This window comes from Bufo bufo, chromosome 4 (assembly GCF_905171765.1).
Source record: "Bufo bufo chromosome 4, aBufBuf1.1, whole genome shotgun sequence".
Classification (NCBI taxonomy): domain Eukaryota; kingdom Metazoa; phylum Chordata; class Amphibia; order Anura; family Bufonidae; genus Bufo; species Bufo bufo.
In genome coordinates, this window is record NC_053392.1 from 53675708 (window position 1) to 53686358 (window position 10651).

General features: G+C 41.0%; 1 protein-coding gene across 1 annotated transcript in view; it reads right to left on the reverse strand.

The window, feature by feature from the left end:
* LOC120997243 (cytochrome P450 2K4-like) overlaps positions 1–6970 on the reverse strand; it is a 113345-nt gene extending 106375 nt beyond the window's left edge. Inside the window, exon 1 of the mRNA XM_040427247.1 lies at positions 6769–6970. The gene's annotated coding sequence lies outside the window, so the exon portion shown is untranslated. The remainder of the gene's footprint in view (positions 1–6768) is intronic.
* Positions 6971–10651: the final 3681 nt, after the last annotated feature.

The following is a 10651-nucleotide window of genomic DNA, read 5'->3' on the forward strand; positions in this document are numbered from 1 at the left end:
GAGTACCGCTTTCTTTGACAGATTCTAGTATGGGTACATATATGTTTTCCCAACCCCAGCACATTAGTTTGCTAATTCCAGATGTATGAAACGCAGGCCTAACTGTATCTAGTATATTGAACGCCAGATAAACTAACTTGGCCTTTTTTAAATAAAAAAAATTCCCTCACTGGAATACTTTCAGTCTTTTGACTGTATGGATTACAGATGGAATGACTGTTATATGTGAGTACCGCTTTCTTTGACAGATTCTAGTATGGGTACATATATGTTTTCCCAACCCCAGCACATTAGTTTGCTAATTCCAGATGTATGAAACGCAGGCCTAACTGTATCTAGTATATTGAACGCCAGATAAACTAACTTGGCCTTTTTTAAATAAAAAAAATTCCCTCACTGGAATACTTTCAGTCTTTTGACTGTATGGATTACAGATGGAATGACTGTTATATGTGAGTACCGCTTTCTTTGACAGATTCTAGTATGGGTACATATATGTTTTCCCAACCCCAGCACATTAGTTTGCTAATTCCAGATGTATGAAACGCAGGCCTAACTGTATCTAGTATATTGAACGCCAGATAAACTAACTTGGCCTTTTTTAAATAAAAAAAAAATTCCCTCACTGGAATACTTTATGGCTTTTCACTGTATGGATTACAGGTGGACTGGTATTAGTAGGGGTGACACAAGCACACCCAAGTCCCTGATGTAGGATTTCTATGGCACAGACCACTATTACAAGTGATTAATGGACGTTGGGAGAGATTGTGCTGCAGCACTAGTCCCAAGATGGCCGCCGCCTATCAGCCCAGTAACATGTGCCACAAAATGGTCTGCACAACCTTTAAAAAAAATAGCCTTGGACTGTGCTGCTAAATCGCTATTGGTCTGAATCCCAGGTGTAGATGTCTGACTTGTTTGGAGCTTTGGAATGCACACTGTGGCAGCTTCTGCTGCAGCACTACAAGTCGCAAAATGGCGGCCGGCGGTCAGCCCAGGTACATGTGGATGGAAAAATCACTCTGGCCACTCTAAAAATAGCCAATCCCTATCAAAAAAGCAGCTCAGCTGCAGTTGTTCAGATGAATCACAGGTGGAGAAGAGAAATTTGCTTCCAGTTATTCAATTATCCCTGCCTATTCTCGCCCTAGCATCAGCTGCGTCTATCCCTGTTCTATTCACATCGGGAGTGAGCACGTCCCGACGTGCGCACAAGCTTATAAGAGGCTGAGTCACATGCTGCACTTGGCCAATCACAGCCTTGCCAATAGTAGGCATGGCTGCGATGGCATCTTAGGGCAAGTAGTATGATGCATGTTGATTGGCTGCTTTGCAGCCTTTCAAAATGCGCCAAAATACATGCCGAACGACGAACCCGAACCCGAACTTTTACGAAAAAGTTCGGGTTCGGGTCCGTGTCACGAACACCCCAAAATTCGGTACGGACCCGAACTATGCTCGAACTGTTCGCTCAACACTAGCCCAGACTGTTATCCTCCGCACAATCTGGGGACTCTAGTTTTCCGGCGGCTCCTCTGTTTGTGGTCTCTTGGGTTCTGAGGGACAAACCTTTACAAAATGACCCCTCCCCCCACAACGAAAACAAACCTCTGACCTACAGCGGAACTTAGGAGGATTCACCCATCTAGTGGCGCCCCCTATTTGCATTGGTTCGACTGGATCATAACAAACCGATCCCTGCCCTATAGAGGCCTCCGTAAAATTTAATAGTCTCTCCCTGAGTCGTCTGTCGATTCTTATGGACAGAGACATAGCAGCCTCCAGAGACCCAGGGACCTCGTATACCGCCAGCGCGTCTTTTAATTTTTCAGACAACCCCTGGCAGAACTGACTCCTAAGGGCCGAGTCGTTCCATAACGTATCAGTAGCCCACCTACGGAATTCGGAACAATATAGTTCAGCAGACCGGTTCTCTTGCCGAAGTCTACGTAGCTTAGACTCAGCCAGTGAGACCCTGTCCGGGTCATCATATACGAGACCCAGGGCTTCAAAAAACTCCTCCACTGATCGTAAGGCCAGAGAGTCTGATGGTAGGGAGAAAGCCCAAGCCTGCGGAGCTCCTTGCAGGAGAGAAATTACAATACCCACCCGTTGTTCCTCACCGCCGGAGGATCTAGAGCGTAACCTGAAGAACAATTTGCAAGCTTCTCTGAAGGTTACAAATTGGTCTCTCCCTCCTGAGAACCTATCAGGTAAAGCCACTTTTGGTTCAGGAGTACCTTGGTTTCCCGTAGCAACGGTGGAACCCAAGGATGGCTGCTGCTGCTGCTGCAGCACTGTTGCTTTTAATCCTGCCACTTCAAGGGATAATCCCTGTAATTGTTTCGCCAAAACCGTAACCGGATCCATAGTGGAACAGAAAAATACAAAGCAAAACAGCAAGCAAAAAAAAAAAAGAAAAAAAAGAAATGTCACTTTTTTTTTTTTTAAAGGCCAGATATACTGTCACGACCGCTACCACATCAGCAGTCGTGTCGCACCAGACGGAGGGGAAGGGGGACCCTTATCTACGGATGGGAATAGTATGGCCACCCCTGACTAACCCTAAGCTGGCACCTGTCTGCCCTGATACCCTAGACGGGGTGTGAACCCGTGCGGCGAGCAGGATGCCTAAACCCTCAGTCACCCTAAAGCCTAGAGTGGGGAAAGGCCGATGGGAGCACTAGTCACCATCACTAATGTCTAGGAGAACAGCAGGGGAAGACAGCAACAAACAAACTATATCAGAGATAGACTTATCCAGTCACGAGCAGAGAAGGCGATCCCAATCACGACAGTCCACGCCGGACAAGAGCTCCACAGCAACACCATCAAACGATCTCCTTCAAAGGTCAGAATAGAACTGGAAGTAAGGACTATATCTGGCAATGACTGCAAGTGAAAGTGAAACTAATATAGTAGCTGGGAGTGGCAGACAGGACTCACCTGAGAAGGATGCCTACAAACTCCCAGTCAGGACAAAAAGGTTTACAAGGCAAAACCCAGATGACATACCCTGAACCACGGAGCAAACTCACAAGCTATCGCGAGTAGCAAGTCGCTGCGACCTTCTCCTCCCAGACCTGTCTGGATCAGTCACAGTCGTGACATCATCATCGTAACTATCCTCACCACTTTTCACTGACTAAGACATATCATGGGCTCCTTGAACCCCCCACCTCCCGTCATGATGTTTACCTCTGTAGTTGCCCCTAGTTCTAATACCACCATAGTGGCAAAATGGCAATACTACCAGTACTAATTAAGCTATGCATTTCGGATCCTCTGCCTATGCTTAACTTTTCTCTCACAACTCATCAACAAGAATACTATCTTGAATATCTTTCATAGAACATGGAGTCTTGTCTAGGGGGGGATTAAGGTGCTCAACTAGGAGGGGACAGTGAAGACAGATGATGGAAATGAAACGCTTGTTTTGGGCTGCAAGGTGGAGGAGCAGGTAGAATGCTCTGAACCCTGTCTTAAAGGCGTGATGTCAGACTTAGAGGTTAATTGTAATAAACCCACATATGTGAGGGGAATCAATTGCAGCATCCCCTGGGCTTTGTTATTGCGCAAGGATAGTCCTCTTGTTCACCAGTATATACCTAGTAGTCCTAATAGAGTACTGGGTGCCAAGTCATCTTATATGTCACACTGGTGTCTTGGTCATGGTAGGGGAACTGTACATACCGTAGTTTGCAACATTTGAACATTTTTCTAAGAAGACTTCAGGTTTGACAGGCATGGATTCTTGTGGTGTGGCTTGTTATGGGGCGGAGTGTGTTGGGGCATGGCGAGTGATGGGGAGGGGTTTGCAAAATATACAGTTTTTCCCAACTATCCCTTTATACTGTCCCCACTGCATATATTATACTGTCCTTACTGTAAAGTATTTACCGTAAGTAAGCTATAGAGAGGTACAGTATATACTGTGTATAAGAGTCCAGTATATGTAGTGTAGGTAGCAAACAGTATGTTATATACAGTAATTGATTACCGTATTTTAACTGCATGCACTATGGGGCACATTTATTAAGACCGATGTTTTAGATGCCAGTCTTAATAAAGCCAATAGCTGGCAGTGTATCTGCTCAAGTTATGAATTGCCGCAGGTTTCTCCATAAGTTCGGTGCATCCAGCGCCAGTCTAAATTTAAGCCAGCTTTCGAGCTGTCTTACATTTAGACCATTTTCCACACCTAAAACATGCATAGAAAATGGTGACTGAGGCGGGCCTGCCAACCTTTCCCCTTCCCCGCCCACACCACGCCCACAATTTTAGACCTGGCATCAGCCGGGCAAAGTTGCAGATAATGGCACAAATAACCATGGTACCTCCATCTGCGTCTGAAATACACCTAATTTAGGTGTATTTCAGAATAGTAAATGACTCCCTATACTTCTTGAATATTCCTCAGGTGTATGCACTAAATTGTGTGATATCACTGGGGCCAGTCAGATAAATGTGCAAATGATATGAAAGGATAGGACTAAATTAACTTTACAATTATGCCTTATGATAAAAATCGAGCAACAGACTGTACCCGAGAGATTGCAAGATACAAAAGTATACAACTCACTATTGGGTATATTGTCCGATCAAAGTCATGCATTTATAGACAGGAGGATGTGTCAAAGAGAGTACAATCTACTGCTAACATTGATCCTTTTCAGCCAATACAAGTCCCCATGTAGCCTTATCACCTAACCCTGTATACAGGGGCATAGCTGAATGCTCATGGGCCCTGGTGGAAGAGTTCAGCTTGGGCCCCCTTCCCTCAGTGCCTTGTGGCCAGGGGCAGGGAAGCACATAGCCTTCATGCTGCCTGAGGCACAAATTGAAAGGCCCCCCCCCCCCCCTCCATTACTAACCCCTTCCCTTCAACCAGAGGTGTAACTTGACCAGCATGTCTTCTTATTCACCACAACGGTCTTTGGGCCCCCTCAGGGTCCTTGGCCCAGTAGCGACTGCTACCTCTGAACCCCCTATAGCTATGTCCCTGCCTGTATATAGCATAGGAGGGCAACAAAAGGGGGAGAGGCGCTCAAAGGGTGATATGTATAGTTAGGGAGCAGTTACTTATAATAATTATGCTCACCTTGTGTGGTTGTGAAAACATGGGCACAACCCTAGTGTGTGTGTTTTTTTTTTTATATATCGGAGGTTGGTGCTGCCAGTGTCGTCTCGTCCTCACTTGGGGGTGTATCAGAGAACATAATAAAACCATCTATAAAGGTATATTGAAAAAAAAAACTGGGGAAAGATATACAAAAATAAAGTTCATATAAAGAATCCATCTGTAAAATTGGACAATAAATAATGTCAATGTTACTACAGAAATTTAAAATAAATTTTTCTTTTTCTATATATACATATATAATAATTCATAATTTGTAATAAATTAGGGTACATATAAATAAAAATTGCATTTTGGTGTATGTATGAAATGTTTGGCAAATACTTATTGGCTTTAATTTTTTATTATTATTTATATTTTATAAATATATATTAATATTACTTATTAATATTATTATTGTTTCCTTTTTTGAAAATAATTTGTATGGCATATAATGACAATGAAAATTGTTTGTATTGTATATAATGATATAATGTAATTAAATTAATTCCTATAGATCGCATAGAACATTAGTGTATTGAGGTGTAAATAAATAAATAATTAAATAAATAAATTAGAAAAAAATATATATAAATAAAAAATAATAATATATATAATAATTATTTATATTTATAAAATATAACTAATAATACAAAATACAAAATTAAAGCCAATAAGTATTTGCCAAACATTTCATACATATATACCGAAATGCAATTTAAAAAAAAAAAATTATGTGTACCCTAATTTATTACGAATTATGAATTATTATATATGTATATATAGAAAAAGAAAAATATTTATTTTAAATTTCTGTAGTAACATTGATATTATTTATTGTCCAATTTTACAGATGGATTCTTTATATGAACTTTATCTTTGTATATCTTTCCCCAGATTTTTTTTTCAATAGACCTTTATATATGGTTTTATTATGTTCTCTGATACAGTGTGTGTTTGTCTATACATATGTTTTTTAGACTTGGAAAAAGAGCCCTGTTCACTCCAAAACGCGTTGTCATCTTCAAAATAAATAGAAGTTTTTTATCCATATCCGCCTGGTCATTCGGTTGCGCCGACGAAGTGTCTCCACTGAGGGTGTGGACTTCCACATGGGTCCCATCAGCTTCAAATCCTGCCTGTATATAGAGATGACTCCCCTACATTACATATGTTTGAATCCCTCATGTCTTGGAGCAAGAGGTCAGAGGTAGAAGCTTTAGCCCCCACAATCTCTTAGGAGCATCATGCTACGTCCTTCTCTCCACCATGGATCTTGCACTCCACCAATCACCTAACCTTGACCACAAAGCAGATGTAACTAACCAGTTCCTTTGATTCCCTTCCATTTATATGTGGCATGAGCTGTTTTTTTTTTTCAAGCTTTGCAGTGGCAATATGCCGTGTATGCCATAGCAGACCAACGTAAGGACATCATGAACAATGGCATCTGAAGTCAAAGAGGATACAAGGAGAGGTATTAAATAGTAGCACCCATTACCCTTTGGATCAATCCACTACCATTGCCAGGACATTGCCTGATACAAATATAAAATAGAGACATTCCCTGGAAGTCAGCACCATTGTCAAGTACGCATTATGCAGAAATATCAAGTTTTATGAAGAGACTAAGATTTTGCTCTTACTTGAGGTTCCTTAGCTTGGGTGATACAGAGGATACAACGCACTGAGTCAGTCTTCTCTCTTCTTCTGTGCCCAGTGAATCTTGTGCTTTTGCTAAGTCACACAATTTGACATTTCACCTGCAGGGTATCCTGCTTCATCTCACAGTCATCCCACTAGAGAACAAAAGACAACATCTCAAAGTAATACAGGCATTTCAGTGTGTGATAGATATCCTAGGGCACAGAAAGCTGTGTGGGGGGAAAGTGCTGACTTCAGGTTGGGGAGTGATTATGAGTAATGTAGTTTGAGAGGCAAAAAAATAGTAATCGAGATACAAGAAAGACGGTATAAATGTAACTGTATAAAAGTCAAAATTAATTTTACACTTTTTTATGGATACCTCTTTGTTGATTTTGCTTAGAGATGAGAAGATGGATTCTAAACTAATTGGATTTGTTACAAATTTCAAAAAAATTCTGCTGCCAAACAAATCTAAATCGCTTTGGATGAATCACTCAAAATGGCTGCCATGCCATTTTACTTTTAAAATTAGCAGTTACAGGGCAGAGAGTATGAAGATGGAGGGTCACCTAACCCTGGGAGGGAGGGGGCTTGCCATGATTGGCGCAGGAGCTGACAGACAGCTTATAAGCCAATCAAGGGGCAGGATTTTGGCAGTTCCTTGAGTCTCTGGGCTTGTGGTTGTTATTCTGAGCTTAGCACGCGATTTGAGAGGACGTGTGTTTGGTGTGTCAGGCAGAAAGCAATTACATACACAAGCCAGCAATCTTGGGTGTTGCAGGGACAGTGAAGGGACATATTTAGTTAGGTCGATTGAATCAATAGGTTGAAAAGCCAGGATTCTATCAGACAGAGAAAGCATATGGTCACTCAGAGTTCTGTATGTGTGAGGGCAGCTGCTGGCAAGTGATAAGCTACTACAATATCCAAAATCATTCAGTGCTAGCAAAAACATGATTTTCGGCAGCCAGTCTTTACAAAAAAAAAAAAAAGATGCAATTTTGCTACCCTTTAAAACTACACAGTTCAACACATTTTACTACTGCTCTAATATACTTGTTCAGTTAAAAGCATGGTACTACTACATTCAATGAGCTAATATGAGTTCAACACATTAATATACCAGTCAAAGGGATTCTGTCCCTAGGAACCTCCCTATTTAACTGTTTGCACAGACAAATAGCTGTGGTTAACGCGATTAAAACACAGTTTTTCTTTTATTGATCTGAGGCTCCATTCCTGAGTTGTAATAGTTTTTTTTTTTGTTTACAAATTAGGCCTTTGGTGCAGTGAAGGTGTCACAATTGCTCTTGTTGCACCCAAGCTCCACTTATTACTGTGGCCAGACCCTCTGTCTATGCTTTGATTGACAAGGCCAGGCAGTGGCCAAGCAGTGAGGGAGGAGCTGACCACTGAAAGAAGTGGGGTTTCGGTGCAACAAGAGTACTGGTGATTCTCTAATTGCACCAAAGGCCTAAGAAAAAACTTCATGTTAATCAGGTGAACCATAGCTAGGTATCTATGCAAACAGTTTGATACTGAGGTCATTTGTGACAGGTTCCCCTTATATTTACTAGACTGCTATACTGTTACATTAAAAAAAGCAGTTCAACACATTAGACTGTTGAATTAATATATTAGTTAAATTCAACCAATTATACTGTTGTATTAATATACCCTTTCAATGTTTTAGTTTAATGTATTATGTTTCATTAATAAAGGAGTTAAAATAAAAGTATTATGCTGTGGCAGTCATATTGTAGTTAAATTCAACGCATTATACTTTTGTGTGAATATACCATTTAAATGTAATGCATTATATTATTGTCAATACCAGTGTGCAGAGTGTTTGTAGGAGGACCATTTAATTATGCCTTTCTCTGTTAATTATGGGGAGAAAAACCCTTTTATGCTACCATTTAATTATCAGTGTAACAAACCTGCGATTTGTGATTATTGAAATAGTCCTCATAATAAAATATTTGGTAAATGACAAAGTGGAAAATTAAAGATCTATATCTCATCATCTGAGAGTCAGAATGTGGGTGGCTGTAAAAGTATAGCCAGCAGTCTCGCCAGTAGTAGTAGTAGTAGTAGGAGTAGTAGTAGTAGTAGCAGCAGACCACAGTTTTTCCACACTTCTGCTATGTACCAGATTATTATTGAGGACAAAGAGGATGACATTGTGGCTGACCATTGCTTGAGAAGAGGTAAGGAATTTGGTCAGGTGTTTGCTATTGTGCGTTTGCTAATGAGCCTAGCTCACTAAGGTGTTAACATTTGAAGCTGGGGGAGGAGCTTGTGAAGGAGTGTGTGTATATATAGAGACAGACTCATTAGCTGGCCTAATTCATTAGCTGCAAGTACTACCTTCAAGTACTACATTAAGTACAGTGAAGAGATATTGCAGGAGACTGAAGAGATTGAAGAGATACTGCAAGAGATTTGCTTGGAGTTTGCAACTGGCTCATCTGTGTTTTTTTGCTGACCATTGCTTGAGAAGAGGTAAGGAATTTGGTCAGGTGTTTGCTATTGTGCGTTTGCTAATGAGCCTAGCTCACTAAGGTGTTAACATTTGTTGCTGGGGGAGGAGCTTGTGAAGGAGTGTGTGTATATATAGAGACAGACTCATTAGCTGGCCTAATTCATTAGCTGCAAGTACTACCTTTAAGTACTACATTAAGTACAGTGAAGAGATATTGCAGGAGACTGAAGAGATTGAAGAGATACTGCAAGAGATTGGCTTGGAGTTTGCAACTGGCTCATCTGTGTTTTTTTTGCTGACCATTGCTTGAGAAGAGGTAAGGAATTTGGTCAGGTGTTTGCTATTGTGCGTTTGCTAATGAGCCTAGCTCACTCAGGTGTTAACATTTGTTGCTGGGGGAGGAGCTTGTGAAGGAGTGTGTGTATATATAGAGACAGACTCATTAGCTGGCCTAATTCATTAGCTGCAAGTACTACCTTCAAGTACTACATTAAGTACAGTGAAGAGATATTGCAGGAGACTGAAGAGATTGAAGAGATACTGCAAGAGATTGGCTTGGAGTTTGCAACTGGCTCATCTGTGTTTTTTTTGCTTACCATTGCTTGAGAAGAGGTAAGGAATTTGGTCAGGTGTTTGCTATTGTGCGTTTGCTAATGAGCCTAGCTCACTAAGGTGTTAACATTTGTTGCTGGGGGAGGAGCTTGTGAAGGAGTGTGTGTATATATAGAGACAGACTCATTAGCTGGCCTTATTCATTAGCTGCAAGTACTACCTTCAAGTACTACATTAAGTACAGTGAAGAGATATTGCAGGAGATAGTCAGGAGGTAGGCTGGAAGGTGGAAACAATACAAAAAAAAGGTAAGATTTGTTTGATTTAAATTTACAAATTTTTTTTTTCTTTTTTTTTTTCTCCTCTTTAAAATGGCAGACTTGGTTCAGTGCAGGAATTGTTGTGCATTTATTTCATGTTCCACTCTTTGGAGATTCGGATGCTGTCAGATCTGTAGACAGTTCTCCTTACTGCAGCAGGAAATTGCATTTTTGAAATCTGAGATATTTAAATTATCTGTTAAACAAACTCCAGCTAGGACTGCTGCAATACCACTGCCACAGAGGACCCCCAGAAATGGCAGATGGGTTACTGTAGGTTCTGGAAGACTTAGAGTGGTGGATAGAAGACATGTCCCACAGTCGGTGGTTCTCCATAATTCATTTGTAGCACTCTCAGAATGTAAGGACAACATGGATATGGACTCAAGCACAGAGGGTGAGAAACCATCGACTCCTATGTCTAATGTATGCAAGACTGCAGCCAAGGACAAAAAAGATAAAGTGAAGTCTCAAAGGAAGCAGCTGTTGCTGGGTGATTCAATCATAAGAAGTGTGGAGCTTAAA